Below are 25,062 nucleotides of genomic sequence, written 5' to 3' on the forward strand. Positions count from 1 at the left end.
AACCCCCAAGTCATATATGGCTATCTAGCATAAGAATGTAAATTATTGACAACGAAACTTTTAAAGCTAGATTTAACTGCAATACCAGAATGGTTGTTTATGTGGCTAAATGCCAAAGGTGCCCCACATTTTATGTGGGCAAAACGGAGCGTAAACTCTGTGAAAGGATGTATGAACATCAATATGCTATAAATAGAATGAAATTAGACAACGCACTTGCCAAACATATTTTAAAGTGTAGTAATCACAGCTTTAAATTTGCAGTTATTGACCAGGTTAACCAAACTAAAAGAGGGGGTCCAGCTTGTTTGCAGTTGGAAGAACTGGAATTAGAATGGCAAATTAGGCTTAATGCTTATAATTTCCCTGGTCTAAATGAATCCTGCTCAATCACTAGTGTACTAAAACTCAAGAGCTTGAAACGCTGATGATGCCCTTATGTCTACAAATTTGTTTTACAATCCTGTTGTTCTTACTTTATTATTATTATTATTATTATTATTATTTCCTTTTTCATGCGCATGGTTTTAAAGGGTTCTACCAACTGTTGACTTTATGGAGTCATAGGTTATACAGATACATATGTTTGCACCAAGTACCATTGTACATTGGTAGTCTATCTACATAATGTACGTCACATCATTTTTAATATACATAAAGTGTATAAACTGATATTATATGCATACATATGTAGCTATAATATTTTAGTTTTAGGTTAGTTACTATTGAGTGGTAGCTTATATATATATATATTTTTACAGTAAAGAGTTACTATATGTCACTTTGAACTATTTATATAACTGTAGCTTTAAGAAAAAGAAAGGCGGGTTATTTGAAAGTTTAATTGAAAACTTGACTGTTTGGTCTAAATAAACCTGACTTGTGTATGTGTTTAGTTTTTCTGATAAAGTGTACTCATTGAGTGCACGAAAAGCACTTCAAATAAATAACAGTTGATTTAGTGATTTTATGCAGGTTCGCTCTTGTTTTTGTTCTGTGACCGTTTCATAGTTTCTCAGTTTGATTTTTTATTCGGTTTATACAATATTTAAATATTCCCCATTTTTCATAGGTTCATAGGCTATTACTAGCAAACGGCCACTATGCCCCTTACAACCCTAGCTGTGCACCCCAAACCATTTGGGTCCCTAGTATTATGGATATCTATATGGGGGGTGTTAGTAGGGAGGTAACTAAGGATTTGTGGGGGGGAGTTAGTGTAAAACTTTTCTTATTGATGGCCTCTGTCCATAAGGAACAATGGTGGCCAGATTGGGGGTAGATTTATGATTTCCCATCCAGTTGTCAAGCTTTTGTTTGACTAGGGTCAGGGATGAACTCTGTTTTACATGACCGGGGAGCCTATTTCATTGTGTAGGATCATGTCTGTCTCCAGCACATTCTGTTTATGTTATAAGCAAAGTTCAGATCCCTGGATCTAGTGTTTCTGTTGCTGTTTGTTTTGCACACGTACAACAGATCTATCAGGGCTGGGTACGAGGAACCCCTGTAAACCAGGTAAGGATCTCATCTCAGCAGCCTGTAGGAGACTGAATACAGAGACAGAGCCTTTAGGTGATCAGTGTAGGGCAGGATATTCATGCCCTGTAAATATTCTTTTGCATTAACTTGATTCTTTTACTTAGCAGGGAAATGGCTTTGATGGTGGTTCATGGGCAAACACTAGGTTATCAGTCTGTGGACTATTCCATGCCTAACCAATAATGAAAGGTTAGAATCAAACCCTGTACATTGCACCTCTGAGGTAAAGACTTTAACCATTGTGCCAATCCAGTGGTACACTGTTGCTCAGCAAAGCTCCAGTCTCAGCTAGAGTGTGATTCTGCAAGTTGGCAACTTGGGGATGTTGAGCTTCATTTATATTATTACTGCAGCTGCTTTTACTGACTTGGGGCCTAGGATTGCATTCGAAATTCCTCCAGGATATGGTTCTTGGCTGTAGTAGGGTTGCCACCTTTTCAAATGGCCAAAGTGGGACATTTTCGGTACAAACTTCAGATTTTACAGGCCGACACATACCCACAGTCAGTACAAAGGATAGAACTTAACTTTTTTGTCTAAATAAAAGCTTATTCTTGTAGCATTTTAGTTACTTATTCTGTTTCTTATAATATTTAGATATTTTAGATACAGAATAACTGTTTAATGCAACTATTACATAAAATATAGGAAATCATTTTGTCCTACAATCTCAGGACATTTGCCATTTTTTAAATTTTTTTGTCCGGACACAACTACCCAAAGAGGGACTGTCCCTCACAAAGTCGGACAGGTGGTAACCCTACTGTAGTTTCGGGGTGGCCCCACAGAGCGGCTGATTGGATACCTTGCTTTTGATGACCTTTTCTATTCTACGGTTTACCTGATTTTGTTCCAGGAATCTCCTTTTGCTCCAAGTTGCTGGATTGTCCTCTAGTTCACTGGATTGGACTAGCAGTATTCAGTGTTCACTACCATAGCTTAGATCAATCTCTATTGTTAATTATTGTTAACAGCACTTATCCTGCTGTTAGCTGGTAGCTTTGCAGGCTGGCCAAAGCTGTCTGATTTTACTTTGTTACTGCTGTCTGTGTTTTTTATTCAGGTAATGGAAGCTGCCTGGGGAATCTGCAGGCCCATTCTGGACTTACTTTGAACTATGACCAGTTTGGTGCTTGAGATGGTCGATCCTGCAGCTGATTATCCTGAACTGTTTTCAGCTTTATTCAATGGATTTGAATTAGTTTCTTGTCATAGCCATGTTTTTTTCCCATGAAGCTTTGTTTTGCTGTTCCTGTAGTTATATTTAGAATTATGATTTCATGAATTAGTTTTCTTTAATTTCAGTGCTATTTAGAATTAATATTACCATGTTTCATAATTATTACCGTTTAGTATTTTACAGGTTTGGTTATATTTATTAATTGTTTGCAGTTTTAATTACAGTTTTTCTGTTTGCTTATTCAGAGTGTACCTGCCTAAGATAATAGTTCATATTTTACAAGAAAAATCTAGCAAAGCTAAAGTTCCCACTGTGTGAGTCCTTAACCCTCCTGTATTAGTGGCACATGGGATGTATATAAATGACTCTGTATATCCCATGTACCTCTAATACAAGAGGGTTAAGGAATCACACAGTGGGAGCTCTAGCTTGGCTAGATTTCTCTTGTAGTTTTTACGGATTGGTCTGTATGCGTGTGACCTTTGTTTACTCACTGTTTTAGTTTAATAGTTCATATTTTGTAATACTTTTTTAAATTTTATTAATTATATTCATCTGCTTTACTTTACTTTTCTACAGGTACTTAGGAAAAAGCACTACAATAAAACAAGCTGTACTTGAACTTGAAATGATGAAAAGATAAATAAGAAATTAAAAAAATAATACCAAAATCTTACCTGGAAACAAATCAAACTACATACATTTTTATTCCATTTATTTATTTATTCGTTTGTTAATCGGGTGAGTGAACTGGTCCAGGGATCCTTTCCAGCTATTTCCTGGGCCACAAGGCCTGATCAGCAATATAACTGCAGATCAAATAATAAAAGGAGCATAGATTGTGCAAAGTAGTTTTAGTGGAATGTGGCAAGTATTTCATAATTATTTCTGAGAGTCCAGATATTATGAAATAAATACACTGAAAACATCTTTGAGTGAACCTGGAGTTTGCCCTCTTCTCTACTGTTATATGGCCATGGAGTTGGTACATAACAGATGGTGGACAGTGTGGATCCCTCCAAACATAGAGGGGTGCCCCCTCCATAAACGTTTTTTTTTTCACATTTTCAAAAAGTAGTTTTAAACAATTTTGTTTAGCAGTATTAGGACTGTCAAGGAAAAACAAATAAAGGTGTTTGCATGGATAAAACTTTATAATGTACAAAGAAGTAAAGCACACCCAGACACACACATACTATATATATATATATATATATATATATATATATATATATATATATGTATATATATATATATATATACATACACACACACACACACACACACACATATAGATATATATATATATATATATATATATATATATATATATATGTATACATATATATGTATATATATATATATATATATATATATATATAAGAGAGAGAGAGATTCATATATAATAAGTCTTATAAAACACACACACACACACACACACACACACACACACACACACACTTTACTATATTGCCATGACTGTACCATTCATCATCAGGTGTCCCAGGCCTTCTGTTGCTGTTTGCTTTGGATCTTCACCTGTGGAACTAGAAAAGCACCTTCACAAAAAACTGGCAAAACAAGTATAAGAAGTAGTGTATATCCAAAAAACAATTCTAGAATGTCTTTTCCACCAGGTGCAAACATTTAATAGATAAACCCAACAGAGTATTCACTGCATACAATAAAACAAAATAAATACATAAAAAGAAATAAAACTGCAATAAGTTAAGTGCTTTTGTCCTGTGATATTCATAGGATCATAGGAGGTTACTAGACTATTGCTCTTGAGGCCCTTATAAGCCTAGCCAAGAGTTTAGCTCATGTTTAGATAACTCAGCACCCAGATCCCCTAACCAACAGGGACACAGGTGGAATCCCAGGAGTGTATTTTATGTTTCCCCATCCAGTTATCCAGGTTGCGCTTAAAAAGGGATAATGAGGTACTCTTCTTGATGTGGAGAGGGAGTCTACTCCTCAGATGGTGGAGTCTCTAGGACAGAAATCTGTCCCGCCAACAAGTCCTAATGATATTATAGATGAGGTCGAGGTCATGCTGACGGGTTGCTTGAGTGGATCATGACTTGTGGATATGCAGCAGTCCCATCAAGGTGGGATCTGAGATTGCTTTGTATGCCAGACAGAGGTAAACTCTGAGGAGTCTGTATGAAACAGAGTAGAGGGACATGGCTTTTAGCCTATCTGTGTAGGGTAGGTGTTTGAGGCCCTGGGTTCTCTTGGTGAGGAACCTCTGTGGTCCCTCTAGCTGCTGCATGTGATTTGTGAGGTACATGCCGAAGGGGGCATTGTACTCCATAATTGGCCTTATAAGGGAAGAATACAGGGATCTTATGACCTCTTTGTCCCTGGATGAGATACCCTTACTTATGAGGTGGGCCATGTAGAAAGGTTCCCATACAACGTAAGCAACATGGCGGTCAAAAGTCAGGTTGCTATCAACCTGGGTGCCTAAATCACACACTACTTATTCTGTGCTTAGGACATTGTTATTAATGTGATAATATGTCGGGACATTACTCTCCCCAAAGGGGATGATGATGCATTTTTTGGCATTCAGCTTGAGGCCATGTCTCTGGCACTAGTCATTTGTTTGGGTGAGATCCTGTTGAAGGACATCCATATCACTTGGGGAATTGATGACTATGCACAACTTAGAGTCATCTGCAAATTGATCAGCCATAGCCCACTGGTTTTGGTCTGCACCTCAGAGAAGTATTTCCCAAATAACAGAGGGTCCAAGATCAATCCCTGGGGTATGCCACTCATTAGAGGTCTACTGCTTGAAGTGGCTTCCCCAATTTTAATTAGGTGGGTTCTATCTGTGAGCCAGTTTTCTTGATGCATAGGTGAGAGAGTTTATCTACTATGCCCAAGTGGGGAATAGTGTCGAAGGCTTTGGCCAGGTCAAGGTAGGCAGTGTGCACCATCTTCCCCTCGTCCATGGCTTTGGTGACTGTCTCAAAGAAGTCAACCGGATTTAACAGACATGACCTCCCCTTGACAAAGCCAATCTGTGTGTGGTTGAGTGTTTGGAGGTTGCCAATGTCCATGTTAATGGCATCCATGATAATCCATTCCATGGCCTTGCAGAGCAGGCTAATTAGGTTGATGGGTCTATAATTTCCTGGATTGGTGGACGCTCCACCTTTGTGTAAAGGGATGACAGTGACTGTCCTCCACTCACCTGGGACAAAGCTAGTACTCGAGCTTTGGTTGAATAGGGTGCCTAATGGTGCTGCAAGTTCATGCCTGAGTTCATGTAGGATGCAGCCTAGGATGTTATCAGGTCCCATGGAGGCTGTATTGTTTGACATTGAAACAGCAGTAATGACCTGTTCCCTAGAGATAAAGGGTGAGGGCAGGTACTGGGGATGTCCTGATTTACTGATGGCGGGGGGGGGGGGGGGCAGAGGGGAGAAGTTTTTGCTGAATCTGTCAGCCAGTAGATTGGGTATATCTACAGCATTTGTGTATGTTGTGTCCTTGACCACCAGTTCTGAACAGATCTGGGTGCTTTCTTTGAGATTGCGGACATATGTGAAGAAGGCATTATGGTTGTCTATAGTAGATGTGGCTAATTTTGACTCGAAGTTGGCTTTAGAGGATTTCACTAGAGCTTTTATTTGCTTATTTATGCTGAGGAGAGATTGCTTCCAGCTGGGCACCTGCACCTTCTTGCTCCTGGACAGCATTTTTTTCCTTTTGTTAAATTATTACTGTTGGGTGGGAAGATGGCATAATGGTTAAGGTGTTTACCTTAAAGACACAAGGTGCAGGGTTTGATTCTCACATGGGGTAACTGGCTAAGCTTCAAATGGTCCAAAAGGGCAGTTAGCCTAGTACTAATCTATGAACCTATTGCAGATGTCCACCAGACAGGTTTACTCTTCCTTACAGAGGAAGATTTTGTCCCATCAGGTATTCCTGATTCTATGCATCTTTATAAATGCTCATATAGTACTTTGGTGTGGATTTGGACCTTCAGCTGTGAAACTGGCATTGACTTCATCAGACCCCAGCACCAGAATAGCACAGGACAAAATTTCTTAACCTAGTGCGGTTTTATTTCGTTTTATGTATTTATTTTTTGTTTTATTGTATGCCATGAATACCCTTTTGGGTTTATCTATTAAATATTTATTGTTTCTGTCCTCTATTGGTCCATCTTAAATTCAGTTTCCCTATATTACTCTAGCATGTCCAAAGGTCAGTCAGTGGTTTCCTCTCCAGTCCAGCTGGTGAATCTGGGAATTTTGAGGCAATGTTGCAACTGTCTCATGTACATGGACAACCCTCTCCTCCTCCAAACAGGTTCAAATATATGTGAGAGATGCAACTATTTAGCCAAACTGGAGGCTGAGCTCTCTCATCTCAAAACTGGTGTAACCAGTCAGGAGGAGAAGGTAACCTCACACAACACAATTCCAGTATCACATAGTCCCACCACATCAGCCAACCAAACACATAAATACACAAAACATACTGAGGCTCTAAATAAAAATCTACCTAAGCAACAGAGACCTCCAAAGCAGACATCCAAGCAAACACTACCTCAAAACAAAACACGCACAACACATAGCCCACAAAGTCAATGTGCCAAGCAGCCACAGCCCTTAAGGCTGAATAACACACCTGATACTCTTGTAATAGGTGACTCTATTGTCAGACACACTGATGTCCCACTCACCAGGCTGAATAAAGAGAAGGTCACGGTGAGCTGACTGTCGGGTGCTAGGATCCGCCACATAATGCAAACACTCAGGTCACAGCAAAGCAAATACAAATATGACTAAGTCATTGTACATGCTGGTGTGAATGACCTGAGACGTACCTCCCTGGACTACATGAAAAGAGATATAGAGGAGCTCTCTGATCATGTAGCCCAGGCTGGTATGACCCTGACCTTGAGCAGCATCTTACCCTCACCTAGAATGATGCCACAGTACAAAGACAAAATGATCGATTTTAACAATTGTCTAAAATTTTGGTGTCATTCAAAGGGGATCCAGTGTCTGTCAGCGTGGGATGACATGCTCAACAAGCCACGTTGCTTCGCTAGGGATGGCTTGCACCTGTCACCACTGGGCTTTCGTATAATGGCAAAGGCTCTTGCCACCCCCATAGTGCCTTTTTTAGACAAGGCTCAAAAGTCAAACCCACCCCCATAGACAGCACAAAGAACAAGAAACTAAGGGTAATGCTGCTTAACGCCAGAAGTCTTAACCTCAAGATGCACTCGAAGCTCTCCTCAGTATGGAGAACATCGATATCTGTGCAGTGACAGAAACCTGGTTCAAGGCTCCATAGAGCACCCCAGCACTACTGGGCTATACCTCATATCATGCTTTTCTGCCCCAAAACCCGGACCGAACCACAAAAGGAGGGGGAGTTTCCATATTTGTCAAGGATATCCACACCTCCAGGTTAGTGGCATTGCACGAAGTATCGGAGACCATCCATGTGCAACTAACAGTTGGCAAGACTGCATTTCAGTTTATAGCATCCTACAGACCACCCTCTCAAAGTCAGGAATCCCACTCAGCTTTCCTGAAAACATTGGAGAACAAGAAGATCTCTCCGAACACCATTATATTGGGCGACTTAAACTACCCAAACATTGACTGGGAGCACTACTCAAGCCCCAGCACCTTAGCCCAAAGGTTCCTGGAAATTATAAACTCAAATGCTATGGAACAGCTAATCACCACTCCCACAAGAGGGGACAACATACTAGACCTGATCATTACCAACATGGGAACTCTATGCTCCACACCAGAAGTATATCCCCCATTGGTAAGATCAGACCATAAATTAATTTCACTGGATGTCCACATCCCGACCCCACCCCCAGCCCAGAAAACCACAGTGAAAAACTTCTCAAAAGCAAACTTCTCACTTCTCAAAACCGAAGTGGAATCCTTCAAGGCCCGAGGGCTAGTGGAAACTATGGCCCAAACTGCAGAATCCTATATAAACGCATTCTACGGACATCTCCAGGAATGCATGGATCATGCTATCCCAAACAAAACCAAGACCCAATCATCCAAAGGCAGGCATACAGTCTGGTGGACCCCTGCCATAAATAAACTGTACAACAGAAGGAGGAAGCTACTACATGATAGAGCAAAATCTCTAATAGGGAAGGCATCTCTGATCAGTACTAGCAAAAAATTACGATCCCTCATAAAATCCTCCAAGGCCAGCTTTGAGAGAAAAATTGCACAGGACACCAAAGACAATCATAAGGCTTTTTTCAGTTATGTTAGGAACCTGGGATGCAACTCCCAGACTTATTCTGAGTTGATTCTAAACGACAAAAAATACACTGAACCCACAGACATCGCCAATATCCTGGCAGACAGGTTCAGTGCAAACTTCTCCCCTCCCAAAAGAGCAAGTATCTATTCCGGCAGAGGGCTGCCTCCCAAACATCTCTGATGCTCAGGTGAAGGCTGCCCTCTCCAAAGCAAAAAACACTGCTTCCATGGGACCAGATGGCGTCCCAGGTTGCGTCCTACATGAACTCCAAGAGGAACTAATCCCTCAAATAAAACAGCTATATAATCTCAGCCTCACTACAGGATACGTGCCCACAGAATGGTGTACAGCAACAGTGGTCCCACTCCACAAAGGTGGAGCCTCTACGGACCCTGGAATCTATCGCCCCATAAGCCTGACAAGCTTAGTCTGCAAGGCTATGGAGAGGATCATCATGGAGCTCATAAACAAAGACATTGGGGACCTACAGACACTAGATCCTACCCAGTTCGGCTTTGTCAAGGGCAGATCCTGCCTTTTGAACATGGTTGGCTTCTTCAAAACAGTCACCAAAGCCATAGATGAAGGGAAGGTAGACCACACAGCCTATCTGGACCTTGCAAAGGCATTTGACACAATACCCCAATCGGGCATCATAGATAAGCTATCCAGCTTAAATATAAACCCCTATGTCACAAGATGGGTCGCAAACTGGCTCAAAGACAGAACCCACAGAGTGAGAGTTGCTGGAGCCATGTCAGACTCGAAACCGGTCACAAGTGGTGTCCCACAGGGTTCTGTCCTGGGACCACTCTTGTTTGGTATATACTTTTCCGAGGTACAGGCAAATGTGGGAGGACTATGGCTCACCAAGTTCGCAGACTGCAAACTGGGTGCCATAATCGACTCTCCAGCTGACACAAACATCCTTCAAAAAGGTCTCACAGAGACAGATAACTGGTGCCAGCGCCATGGTTTAAAGCTAAATGCCAAAAAATGTATAGTCCTACCCTTTGGCAAAAACAATGTGCCCACAAATTACCACATAGGCAGAAACCCATTAAGTATAGAGAAAGTTATTAGGGACCTGAGGACCCAAGTTGATAGCAATCTCTCCTTTGAAAACCACATTGCCAAACTGCTTAGAAAGACCTTTTACATAGCCCATCTCATCACGAAGGGTTTCACATCTAGATCAAGAGAGGTAATCGTGCCCCTTTATTCATCCCTCATCAGGCCCATCATAGAATACAATGCCCCTTTTGGGATGTACCTTACCCGACACCTGCAGCAATTAGAAAGACCCCAAAAGTATCTCACCAAGAGGATCAAGGGTCTCAAACAGATGCCATATGCTGCTCAGTTAAAAAAAAACTCCAGCTCTACTTAGTTGTATACCGCCTACTTCGAGGCGGTCTATGCCTGACATACAAAGCTATGTCAAATCCAGAATTAATGGACATGCTCCACCTCAGTAAATCTAAATCCCTTAGAGCCACACGCTCGAGGGACTTGAACCTCAGCACAGAAATAAATAGAACTTGCTGGAGGGACAGGTTCATAACCCAGAGGCTCCCTTCGCTCTGGAATAGAATTCCAGTTCATGTGAGGCAGAGCACCTCACTGAATCTCTTCAAGAAGAATCTCGATAGGTGGATGGGGGATCGTAGGTTTATCCCAGGGATTACTCCCATGTCACTATTAGACAGAGGCACAGTAAACTAAACCTTAAAAAGGGCACAGTATACTCAAATCAAGGTGTGGCGTAAGCCATACAGAATCGGGCTAGGCTTATAATTGCCGCAGGGCAGATAGCCTAGTATGACCCTATGAACCTATGGACATAACACTACATCTTATACTTGAATACCAGTTTTTCATGAGGAACCATCTTCCCAGCCTGTCTTTGTCAGTCAATATCATACATCACTATATTGGTCATCAGTTTATTAGTAACTGACTAATACAATCAATTTGCCAACTAAAGTGCTGTGAGAATTCTACAAACACAAGTCAGTTTATACTCACAGAGATATACTTCGTTCTTCACAGGCAAAATGTTCTAAATATCCCCGTCTCAGCACAATGACATTAGCTTTGCTCTTATACTGTATTGTTTGGTGATGAGACCTAGACAACCTTTCAACATTTGTATTAGTTATGTGCACAAAAACACCTACACCAAAAAATACTGATTCGAGAGTTTATTTGAAATTAACTGTATTTAGTGCTTTTGTCCTCTTGACTGTTTTACTGTTTTCATCCTTGTCACAAAATCACAAAACCAAATGAAAATACAGTCAGTTAACAAAATCACATTCTGGAGGAGGTATTTTGTGCATGTAGTACTGATATCCTCATGTTAGCTGAGTGTATTTTCATTTGATTTCTTGTACCTCTTTTAGCGAGTCTGGTCCTGTGAGTAATAGTGCATTAGAAGAGTTGTCGGGATAATGCTCAGCAACATAATTTTGTTTTGCCATGTTCCCATTTACTCAAGGTGTTGTAATGGGAAATGATCAGACATCAGCTTGAGGTGCCTACATAACAAATAGTATTTGAGATTATAAAATGTCGTTTCACAGCCAAGCAGTCCCTTTCAGTAGATATTTCATTTCAGTATTACTAACCCTTGGGTTAACATAGCACAAAAGCTGCCCCTCACTTTGAATGTCTTGGACTAATGCAGCTACCAAACCTACTGCTGATGCATCCATATATAGAGTGAATTCCTCAGTAAACTCAGAAGGTACTAACACTAGTTTAGAATGTAACATTCTTCTCAGACCCTCAGCGGATCTATCTGCCTCAGGAGACCATTGCACCTTAACAGGGAGCTTACACTTACATTTGATATGTCAAAGGACAAGCATTTTCTGAAATACCTAGCTAGCTCAAGAAAAGCCTTCACCCACCTTTTAGTGGAGGGTAAAGGCCTTTTTTTATGGACGGTATTTTTTCTGTGTGGTCTTGCTATAAGGTATCACTCATATTTGGCTTCCACCATGCCCAACTAACTCTTCTTAGCATTCAGAGGAAAGGTCAGCAGGCATACAGACTCTAGTATAGCCTGCCCTTATGGCACTTACGACTAGCTGTCCTCAGACTTAATGAGGACATGATGTAGGTATGCAGCAGAACATTGGGAGTACAGCTTCAGCACTGTATACATCAGCCTCTGAAAGATGTCAGGAGCTGCATGTAGGCCACAGGCTAATACTAAGCATTGAACTGGACCATCAAGGGTAGCAATGGTTGTGCTTTCTTTAGCACAGGGTGGAAGTGGCATCAGCCAATGCCACTTTGTGAAGTCTTACTCAACTTTATAAAGTTTAGCATTGTTAAATATCTAGCCTTTCCTAGGTTCTCTGTCAAGTCTTCAATTCTGGACAAGAAATAGTTATCAAGTTTTAAAATGCTACACAGTTTTCTAAAGTCATTGCAGAATCCAAGACTTTTATCAGGCTTAGGAACTAACACCATTGGTCAGGTCTACATTGCTAGACTGAAAGATCAAAAGAGTGAATGTAAACACATTTAGGTCGATGTACATACAGAGCAAAACACCTAAAGGGCAAAAACTGGGACGCCAAACGTGTTTCATCATCAGAATGCGCCACACAGGTAGGTAAAATTTAAACTAAAATATTAAATTACTTAGGTTTTGCAAGGGGGCAAGCCTCCCTGCACCCCCCCATGTGGGGGGCTTTGCCTCCCACACCCCCCCTACTTAAATATAACAACTCCGAGACCGCACTACAGTGGGGAAAAGGATATATTTCCTTATGCCCACCACAGTGCTGCTGGCTACGAAACACGTGTGGCATTTCAGTTTTCGCCCTTTAGGTGTTTCGCTCTGTATGTACATCGACCTAAATGTGTTGATGTACATATATTCGTTCTTCTGATCTTTCGGTGTAGTAATATAGACCCGCATTGGTCTGCTTCATGATTCTTCTGTTATGATTAGATTCAGCATGTTTTGAACAACTTCTCTTACTGTCTTTTTTTACATGGTATTATCTTCTCTGTATTTAGTTCTCTCTGAAACTTTTCAGGATATTCCTTTATTTTTTGACAGACATTCTCTTACTTCGGGATTTTTTATTTTTGACAAGAATTCTTCTGGCTGTGCTGCAGGTAAAGATTCTCGGGTTACTCTTGCATGAATGTCCATTTGCAGGTTAACCACAAAACTTTCTATTTCTTTCCAAGGTTTGAATACATTAATGTCATAGATTTGCTCCATCCTGTTTTTCTAACTATGTAATTTATTTCCTTTATTTTTATATCACTTTAAATGGCATATGTCTCTGGGAATAACTTCTCAAAGCTAGGCATTGTTACTACACACTCGTTGCATCCCCTGGGTTTTCTGCATGTGCTCCTTTACTATGGCATAAACAGTTTTTAATCTATTGTGCAAACTAACATAGTATTCTATTACACTTTTAAATAATGTTTTTTTTATTTCCTCCTAACTTTCTTAAGCAACATTCAACAGTCCTCTGGGATGCCTACTGTACAGAAACTCATAAGGGGTTAAAACCAGGTGAAGCTTGTGTCACCTCTCAGAATATATGCAAGTAAGAAGGGTAACAACTGGTTCCAAGTTTTACCATCTGTGTCTACAACTTTGCTTAGCAGGGACGTCACTGTTTTACTGAAACGTTCTACTAATCCATCAGTCTGTGGATTGCAGACTGATTCTTCAACTGTTAGAATTTAAAGGACAGGTATAATTCCTGCAGTCCCCTTAACATTATGGGAACTTCATGGTCAGCAAGTATCTCTTTAGGGATACTTACTGGGAAGAATAACTGTACCAGTTTTCTTAGAATAGCCTTGGGACTGGCATTACAATAAAGCACTGCTTCCAGGGAATTTGTAGTGCATCACAGCAAGTATTAATCGCATGGGCTAAAATAATTTGCTATATTTTTCTTGACATTTATATTAATTTCAATGAATATATACAACACATTTACAGAGAAAGGTAAGACAAATATGTATTATGATCATTTTAATGTATAAAATAAATATATTATAAACAAAACAAAATCCTCTTTCATTTTAACAATTTTTCTCTAAAATAGGCTCAAACTAATTTTTTAACCTTTTTGTCAACGTCCTTCTCCTTGTCTCTCCCTGGAACAGACAGCCAAATTATATTAAAGCAGAAGCACTAGTTCTGGATGTCTCTACAGTGCCTTTGCCTTGCTGTTCCCTCCCCATTCTTATACTGGTTGGGTTTATCTTCTTCTAAGTGCATCAGCCTGTCATGCTGTGTCTATAGAGTCTTCCTTCTCTCACATTTTCCATAGTACTTTAAATATGAGAATATATTTTTCTAATATGATCATGAGTGAAATCAAAGGTTGCAGTGACAGGATTAACAGTTTTCCTATAAACTGTTGGAACAGAGAAATCAATTAACAAGGTTGTTCTTAGCATCTGAAATGTTTTGTCACAAATGTGCAGAACTGTTATAGCCTTCCAACATTCTACAAACTGTTAAATTCTCACTTTGCAGAGAAATTCAAGTGCAGGTGTCCTAGCGATTATGGTAAAGCCACATATACAAATACTCCTCTCTATATGTATATGCAACTATAGAATGAGCACAGGTTCTGCCATTTGTTTGCTTCTCAGATTCTTATTCCACAGCAGCTGATATAATTCTGTAAATCTGTAAATGTGTTTTACTAGGGGATTTATTGAGGATAATTTTCACTGTCAACACCATCATCATCAGAGGGATTACTTTTTGTCTCTCTCAGGAAATGCATATCTTATTTTAATTTATTAGGCGATATGTACTTGCTTAGGGTAAAAAAAATGCTGAACTAATATTTGTAAGCATCTAGTTCATTACTATGTGTTTATATAATTTATTCTAGTTTATGTATATATTCCTGTATGTTTGCAGATACCATTTGGCTGAGTCAAGACTGAAAACAATCAGTTGTTTAGGACCAGTTAATTTAACCAGCTAATAAACGTAAAAAAAAAATAAAATTTCTACATGCATGATGGTATATTCTTTCCTATCTCCATGAATGCATATCACTTCCAATTTTTGGTTTGTAGTTATCTTATGCTTAGACACCAGGAGGTCCTTGACTATGCTTGCAGAATTTAGCAGAGCTTGAACTTCCCTTCCTTCTAAAAATGCAGTGTACTTTATCTAACTTGGTTATAACACAATTACTTTATATTGACTCAGTATCCTAGCTGTAAGAACACCTTTATTTAAAGCATTTCCATGTTCACATTTCTGCTAGTAGCATTTTCTTAAGCTTTGCTAGCACAAAATGTAACAGTGTGATGTTGTTCCCACATTTAATCAGTTTTATACTTCACTTGACAGGTCGTTAGTACATAGGATTAAGCCTCTGATCTGTTAATGAGCTGCTTCCTGTTCTCAGGGTACACAGTTTGATTCTTTCTACCTGCACTGTCTCCTGTGTGACTCTGCACAATTATTTAACCAGTGCTCCAAGGCTGACCTGAAAAGGTCACATCCATCTTTTGGGTTTACTTGATCAAAAAATTAATAAAAAAATGCTGCATCTTGTTTCACAGAAGACAGACGTAGAATCAGACAAATCAGTTTTGAACATTATGCAGTTGTAAAGTTGCTAGTGTGTAAGAGTTCTTGGGATCACTTTTCAATCATCATCATCACCCCCTTTTTTCCCATTTTCTGTATGAGGTTGGGTGTCATATCAACTGTTGCCATCCTTCTTGATTCATTACCACTCCCATACCTTCTTCAATGGTTATGCGTGACTGTCGCAGTCATTCTGTCTCATACAATCCACCCATTTCTTTGGTGAATGTCCTTGTTTCCTTTTGCCTTCTTCTTTTCTGTCTTCCAAATCATCTTCACCAGATTGTCCTGTGCCATCCTGCACATGTGCTGAGCCATTGTAACCTGTCCTCTTTCTCCTTCTCTGGGACTGTAGTTACTTTGGCTTCTGATATGATGTCCTCATTTGTTTTTCAGTCCCACAGTGTGTATCCTTCCACTCATCTCTGGCACTTTACCTCCATCACCTCTGGCTTCCCTAACTGCTCTGCCTTTACTGCCCAAGTCATTGTTTTGTATAGTAGTACTGCTGTTTTATACATTTTGTAATATCCATTGTCTTATGTTACTAGACAAATTTCTTTTCAACATGAGTGCTGTTATTATTGCCAACATTTGTGATTCACTACTCCTATCAGATTCAAGCCAAAGCTTTGAAATATGTTTAATTAATGCATCTGTTCTCTTAGAGGTTTCTCAGCATTAAAAGTTGAATTATAAAATGTTATCGCTTGTGCTTCTGAGGCAGTCTTGGCCATGTGTAAAATTTATTTCTTCAGTTTGTCATAGTCCATGTAATTAGTTCCCTCCATGTCCATGTATGTTTTCAGTGACTTGCCTATCAGCAAAGATGATAGGATTTTTGTCCCCTCATCTGAGTCCCAATTCTGTCTGGTGACATAGTGCTCAAAAGCCACCATGTAAGATTCCAGCTCATACGTCCTTGTTAGTATCTACATAGCATACACAGTCTTGGGGTTAGCTATAATGTCCAGCACGTCTATCTACTGTTATATTTGTAACAGCTTCTGATCAGTTTATATTTTCAGTTGTAAAAGCATTTTCAGCAACTCCTTCATTATTGGGGATTACAAGAAAGAGCAGTAGAAGAAAAAAATGTAACAAACACACCTGTTCAGCAGAAATCCCTCAGGGAACCAGCAGGGATAGTTTTATAGGTATTGACAGCCCGATACGTGTTTGCACATGGCAGCAGAAATATTATGAGGAAGAATAAATGTCAAGTTCCTGGTCAACTGTCCTTGCACACACCACCAGTACAGAGTCCAGTGAAACACTGGAGGCAGAATTTATAAGCAAATGCATATTTTTATTCTTACATTTCCTAATGATAGGTAAACAAATGTAGCTCACTTGGAATTTAAAGCAAATAAAATGACACCTTCAAGGTTCAATGGGATTTACCTTGTTTGAGTTAATATTTAGCAGTATCCGCACTGGTGCAGTGGTAGCATTGTTGCCTCACAACAAGAGGTTCTCCCGTTCGATTCTCGGCTGGATTGTGGGGAGTGCCTTCTGTGTGGAGACTGCATGTCCTCCCCGTGGTTGGGTGGGCATTTGAAAGACATGTGTAAATGGGCGTGCCTTCATTGAAGGTTGAATGTCGAGCTGGCACCTCAGCATTTGTGAAAATCTACCACCAATCATTAGCGGACCGGAGTTCCACTGTGGCGACCCCTAACCAGGAAAAGCCGAAAGACAAACAACAACTGGACACAGAAAAGGAGGCTTTGGATGAGAAAAATTACACTGATTAAAAGTGTGATAGCACATTTTATAACTTGCAAAATAAGTTAAGACTTATACCAGTAGCTAAAAACACTATACTATTGATATCCTGAAATTGCTTACATTGACCGGTCACATGGTCGACCCGAAATATGGAATACGGAACAGTGAAAAAGTGGCAAAGTCGAAACTGAATACATCAACACCCATAGATCAATGTACTCCACATAGCAGGAGGTGACATCAGTCACCCATGCTATGCAGCTTACCATACTGTGACAATCCACAATCAATGGTACATGGATTTTACTATTTTGCAAGGGGGTAAACTCCCCTGCACCACCATGTGGGGAGCTGCGCCTTCCACACCCCCTGCAAATTATATATATCAACTCCAAGATTGTACTACAGTGAGGAAATGGGTTAATTCCCAGTTCCTCACTGAACCACGATCTCCATTCACAATGCTGAACTCAGATAGTCAATTCTGGTTCAGCATTCTGCCTATTTGAAAATTGCCTTTGGACTACATTGCAGTCGAGCACAGGCACTTTGCAAATTCAGCAGTAAACCCTAAAAAACATATGCAAAGGTCACAAGAGATGCAACACAGGGTATAAAATAAAAATGCCAGACTTAGAGCTTAAAAATAGGGATAATGTATTAGTATGAGCTACCTTTGCTGAAATGCAAGTTCTTACCAAGATGGCAAAACTCTTTGAGATAACGGAGAAACTAAATGCAGCAGACAACAAAATATGACTAATTGGAAAGCGAAAGTCAGAGTAATTATATCACATTAATGAGTTTTAGCCATGGAGGGACGATGAAGTTTCTGTATTTAGCATAGCTGACATACATAATCCCTGATACAATATTACTAGCATGTATTTAGCATAGCTGACATATATACTAGTAATATTGTATCAGGGAGTTCATTCTTTGCCACTCAAATAGATAAAACATTGTTTAAGGCCCAGAACCATGAAGTAAAAGAGTTTTCACTAAGAAACAAAGAATGTTTTTCATGACATACCCAGTAAAAGAGATTCAATACAGCATCATACTGAAACTGTGTACAAGCTGTGCTGGACTTTTTAAAACAAGCAATGCTTAAAGTCAATGTTGTCAAACGTAAGCTTTGTATGACTGAAGCCAGATATTTAATTTGTCTTATTGAGACATGAATAATTAGACCCAAACAGGTAAACTAAAGTGAAAAGTGAAAGAATCCCTAGAGCTAGTAGGCTGCTATAGAAAATTAATTTCATGCTTTACTACTATAACCTGTCCTCTCCAGAAGGTATGGTACTTGTGACCCCCGTGTCCTGGCCCAGCATTCAAGGAGCCTCAATCCTCACCACTAACACCAGTGTGGGGTGTCTCATATAGGAGGAAAGGACAACAAATACACACAGTGAAGTACAATTTCCCTTAAGAGCACACAGAGATTACTTCTCAATTTCTGAGTTGTTTGGCTTCTGCCACATGCTTACAATCACCTGCTGAGTTAAGTACAAACTTGCAATGTTAAAGATTGTACTGTGTTTTATTTTATTTTTCTGTGCATTTAATTGTTTCATTGGTCTGTGTTTCTCTGTAGTTATTTATTTTTATATTTAATTGTTTCATAGAATACTGTGGTCTCTCTCTGTCTCTGCACATAGTGGGGGCTATTGTGTTTCACTTCATTGATATTCAGTGTTAAACTCTTAGCCTAGAGGGTTCCTGTGTATTTAGAAGAGTTAGTCACAGTCTTTGAATTTATTACTGCTCAATTTCTGAGTTGTTTGGCTTCTGCTACATATCTACAATCAACTGCATTACTAGCTGAGTTAAATACAGACTTGCAGTATTAAAGATTGTACTGCATTTTTTATTTTATTTATTTATTTATTTTACATTTGTTAACCGGGATGGTCCAACTGGATACATGCCCATTTTCAGTGGAGGCCCAGGGAGAAAAGCTCCAAGGAGACAAATTTTAAAGACAACTCTTAGATACATATTTTAACTAGGTTCACTAAGGGTATCTAGTTGAGAGCACATACAAGTGTTAAACCATAGACAGATACAGTTATCAATAGGTTTATAAACAACAATAAATTGTGCAAACTAACACAAAATTACCGTCATTCTTTTGTTGTGGTGTACAATTTTCTGCAGGTGAAACAAGAGACTATTGTTTAAGCCAAGAGTTGCATTAGTATAGAAGTGGTACTGGGACATAGACATTTGTTGCTTAGGTGACTTCTGATAGATTTTTTAAATTTTGGCAGGGAGGTTTCCAGGGTTATGGATGCAGGCAAGGAGTTCCAGATTTTGGCCACATAAGAAGAGTAAAGGGAGTCACCAGCATGGTTGTGTGTTCTAGTAACAGTAGCTTGTCTGTGGAGTGGAGTTGTCTAGGACAGGAGTACTGTTGGATTATGTTACTTAATGAAGGTGGTATATTTGGTTGGGAGAGTAGCTTGTGAGTGATGATCAGCTGATTATAGATAAGTAGATTTGGTAGTTCAAGCCAGCTCAATTGCTTTAGGCTATGACAGTGATGGGTTCTGAAGGAGCTGTTAGCAAATTTGGCTATCTGATTATAGCAGGTGGTCATTTTGTTAGTTTCTGTTTTGGATAGATTGGTAAAGATTGGCAACGCATACAGTAGTGTTGAGAGAAGGTGGGTAGGAGCAATTGTGGATCTAACATTATGGGTCAGGAAGGATTTGTGTTTGTAGAGACTACCTAGCTTTTTGTTTGTATTTTTAATAGCCAGATTTATGTGTGTATCAAATTTTAGCTTGTTAGCAATGGCAATACCTAGAAGTTTTGTATGGGATTCAGGTGAAACAGGGGTACCGTTTTTAGAGTGGACAGTAAAGGAGGAGGTAGGAGCAGTAGTTAGTGAGGGGTGAAATAGTAGGAGCTTGTTTTTGGGGGTTAAGTATCAAGCCATTCTCAGTAAGCCAGCTTTCGACTGAGTGAAAATTATCCTGTTTTTTTTGTATAGATCTGCTAGGGTAGGGGCACTGCATATTATAGTTGAATCGTCTGCGTATTGGATAAGGCTTGAACAATTTGCAGCTGACTGGAGATTATTTGTAAAAATTGAGAACAGCAAGGGGCCCAGTATAGATCCCTGAGGTACCCCAAGTGTCACAGGTAAGAGTGGAGACAAGTTATTGTTCCATAGTACTGCCTGTTGCCTTTTGCTGAGGTAGTTTTTGAACCAGGAGACTGATAGGTTGTCTAAGCCTAGGTTTACAAGGTGGGAGATGAGTTTTTCATGGTTAACCATATCAAATGCCTTTGATAGGTCTAAGAAAAGGGCTGAAGAAAACTTACCATTGTTCCTGTTGTGGTTTATGGTATCTGTGAATGCTAACAGGGCTGTGGTTGTATTATGACCTGGACGAACCTGTGTTGTGTTTGAGATATGAGTTCTTGATTAGTAAGGTGGGACATTAATTGATGGTGAATACATTTTTCTAATATTTTAGCAAGTGGGAATAGGATTACGATTGGTCTGTAGTTTGAAATGTCATAAGAATCGCTCCCTTTATGAAGGGGTATAATGTAGGCAGTTTTCCAAATCAGGGGTACTGAGCCTTCAGAGATAGATCTGTTTATTAGTATAGAGACTGGTATGGCTATTTCAGAGATGGATCTGTTTATTAGGATAGAGACTGGTATGGCTATTTCAGAGATGGATCTGTTTATTAGGATAGAGACTGGTATGGCTATTTCAGAGATGGATCTGTTTATTAGGATAGAGACTGGTATGGCTATTTCAGAGATGGATCTGTTTATTAGGATAGAGATTGGTATGGCTATTTCAGAGATGGATCTGTTTATTAGGATAGAGACTGGTATGGCTATTTCAGAGATGGATCTGTTTATTAGGATAGAGACTGATATGGTTATTTCAGTTGCTGCCAGTTTTAAGAATTCACTGGGGAGGGAATCTGTTCTTAGTGTTGTTGGTTTTAACTGAGAGAGTAGTTTTCTTATGTAGGAGGTTGGGGTGGGTTGTAGCTTAAAAGTGGGACCGTTGTTAGGTGTAGGGTGGTCACTTGTAATTTTGGCAGTGGGTTGCTTTTGTGCGAGGGCAAGTACGGTTTCAGTAAAGAATGTATTGAATGATTCTGCCATGTTTTCTTTTGTTAAACCTGATGTTGAGGGTGAGGTAGTGGTTTTACCAGGGTGTAGTAACCTGTTTAAGCCTGCCCAGAATTTCTTAGGATTATTCATGTGTTGATTTTGATGGATAATAAAGTAATTTCTTTTATCTTGCATGACTAGATTCTTGGTTAGATTTCTAATCTGTTGGTACGCTTGCTGCATTCTTGGGTTTCTGTTGGACCTCCAGGCTGTCCAGGCTCTATTCTTTTCTGTTATTTTTAACATAGTTTCCCTAGTTAACCATGGAACTGTGTTAGCCTTAGCCTTTATTTTATTTTTTCTGTGCATTTAATTGTTTCATTGGTCTGTGTCTCTCTCTAGTTATTTATTTTTCTATTTAATTGTTTCATATAATACTTTGGTCTCTCTCTGTCTCTGCAGTTAGTTTGCTGCCCACCCTCCCTGTTCTTGTTCTGGTATTATTCTTGGTGGCTTTGGAATTGCCCAACCCCTCCTGTAAATTTGTGTTTGCACACTCCTCCTGGACCCATCTCATTTGCTCACTCAACCGAGTACAGTGAGATCATATTTTGACTTTAGACACTCCTACCAGTCCCATCTGTTCAGCTCTACCCAGCTCTATTCTAGTCTAGTGTCACTAGGTCATTCTACCTAATACAGAGAGAACATTTGAGAAGGGCAAGCCACTTAGGTCCTTAATTTTGAATTATCTTCTGTTTCTCCTTTCTCCTTTCCACTTTCCAAAAAAAAAAAAAAATCCTAAGCTTGTTTCCTGCCTTTCCTGTAACTACTTTAGTCCAGATAGGATTTGCTGTAACCAGGACTGTTTGTAAGCTTCTGAGTCCCTAAAGCCTTTCTGTGTTGGAGAGAAGCCTTCTAGCTTATCAGTGGGAGTGGTAAGCACTAGGTAGCCTATCTGCCACAAGAGTGGTTTCTGGCACAGAAATTGTAGTTTATTGGCCGTTTAGCAGTTTCTCCATCTCTTTCAACATTCTGGTTTAAAAGCCTTCATTTGCACTCATTTCCCACCTTTACTGTAACTAGTCTAGTCCAGATACAGATTTGCTATATCCAGCACTGCTTGTAAGCTTCTGAGCTCCCCAAGCCTTTCTGTCTTGGAGGAAAGCCTTCTAGCTTATCAGTGGGAGTGGTAAGCACTAGGTAGCCTATCTACCACAAGAGGAGTGGTTTCTGGCCCAGAAATTGTAGTTTATTGGCCATTTGGGCAGTTTTTCCATCTCTTTCAACTTTCTGGTTTAAAAGCCTGCATTTGCATTTGTTTCCCACCTTTCCTGTAACTAGTCTTGTCCAGATACAGATTTGCTATATCCAAGACTGTTTGTAAGTATCTGACCCGCCAAACCTTTCTGTGTTGGAGGGAAGCATTCTAGCTTATCAGTGGGAGAGGTGAGCACTAGGTAGCCTATCTACCACAAGATCCAGGTACAAATTCTTAGTTTTAGCACTTGAATTTGCTTATTCGTGCTCAGCACTTGTTCAGAACTTGTTGTTAGCTCTAAATAAGCTACAAATTACTACAGCACTCAACCTTCCTCTTTACCTAGAGGAAAACAGTGTTTGTACTTACTTTCCTCACTTGCTTAGAGAAAAATAGCTCTTATACTCACTTTCCTCACTTGTCTAGAGGAGTTTTTTTATTCAGGCATGTCCAAGGGTCAGCTCTCAGTGTTCTCTCCTGTCTCTCTGATAAATCTGGGCATCTTGGGGCAATGTAGCAATTGCCTCATGTACACAGACAACACCACAAGCTGTGAGAGATGCACTTATCTAGCCAAACTGGAGTTAAAGCTCTCTCCAACCAAGACTGCACTTGGCAGTCAAGAGGAGAAGGTAAACACTTGCACCACACCACACTCATTACATAGTCCCTCTAAACCTACACCACCAAAATCCACACACAGAAACACAAAAACATTTGCAGAGGCTCTCAATAATAATCTGGTCAGGCAACAGAGACCTCCAAAGCAGAAACGCAAGCAACCTCCACCCCCCAAAACAACTCAAATGACACATAGCCCACAGACTCAGTGTGCCAATAAACCAGAGCCCATAAGGCAAACCAACGTACCCAACACATTAGTCATAGGTGACTCTATAGTCAGGCACACTGATGTCTCACTCACCAGGATAAACAAGGAGAAGGTTACCGTCAGCTGCCTGTTGGGTGCCTGGATCAGCCACATAACCCACGCACCCAGGTCACTCCATAACAAGTACAAATATGACTCTGTCATTGTCCATGTTGGTGTGAAAGACCTGAGATGTACTTCCCTGGACTACATGAAAAGAGACATGGAAGAGCTCTCCAATCTTGTAGCCCAGGCAGGTATGACCCCAGCCCTGAGTAGCATCCTGCCATCACTCAGAATGATACCGGAATACAAGGACAAAATGATTGACTTCAACAATTGGCTAAGCTTCTGGTGTCATTCTAAGGGGATCCAGTATCTCTCTGGCTGGGATGACATGGTCGACAGACCCCGATGCTTTGCCAGAGATGGCCTGCACCTGTTGCCCCTGGGATTCCGGATACTGGCTAAGGCTCTTGCCGCCCCTATAGTGCCTTTTTTTAGGCAAGGTTCAAATGACAAATTCACCACTGTAACAGGAACAGGCAAGCAAAAACTGAGGGTAATGCTACTCAATGCTAGAAGTCTAAATCTCAAAATGCACTCACTTGAGGCAATTCATGAAATGGAGAAAATCGATATCTGTGCAGTGACTGACACCTAGAGAGCACCCCTGCATTACCAGGCTATAACTCATACCACACTTTTTGACCCTCTAACCTGGACCAAAACTCCAAAGGTGGAGGTGTGTCCATATTCATTAAGGATATCCACACCTCCAGGCTAGTTGCGCAGAATAATGCATCTGAGGTTATCCAAGTGCAACTAACTCTGGGCAAATATGCAATCCAAATTGTAGCTTGCTACAGATCCCTCACCATGCCCCAGGTTTCCCACTCCTCTTTTCTTGATATACTGGAAAATATTAGGGTTCAATCAAACAACCCTAATAATGGGCGATTTCAACTACCCCTCCATTAACTGGGAAAACTACTCATATACCAACTCCTTCACTCAACGCTTTCTGGAATTCATAAATTCCAATGCCCTGGATCAACTTATCCACACCCCCACTCAGGGCAACGATATCCTAGACCTAGTCATTACCAACATGAGTGACCAGTGCTCCACACCTGAAATCAACTCCTCATTGGTCAGATCCGACCAGAAGCTAATCACCCTAGATATCCGCATCCCGCCCCCAACCACCATTAAGGAAACCAAGGTAAAAAATTTCTCCAAAGCCAACTTCATGCTTCTTAAGACAGAAGTAGTGAACTTCATGACACCCATGCAGATGGACAATACAGTTACGACTGCTGAATCCTACAAAAATGCACTCTATAAGCACTTACATGAGTGCATGGATCATGCTATCCCAAACAGAACCAAGACGCTATCCTCCGAAAAAAGGAAGCCAGTCTGATGGTCCCCTGCCATAAACAAACTCTACAACAGAAGGAAGAAACTGTTACAAAAGGGAGTAAAATACC

Source organism: Protopterus annectens, chromosome 1.part1 (assembly GCF_019279795.1).
Source record: "Protopterus annectens isolate FY-2018-M chromosome 1.part1, PAN1.0, whole genome shotgun sequence".
In the NCBI taxonomy this organism is placed as follows: domain Eukaryota; kingdom Metazoa; phylum Chordata; order Ceratodontiformes; family Protopteridae; genus Protopterus; species Protopterus annectens.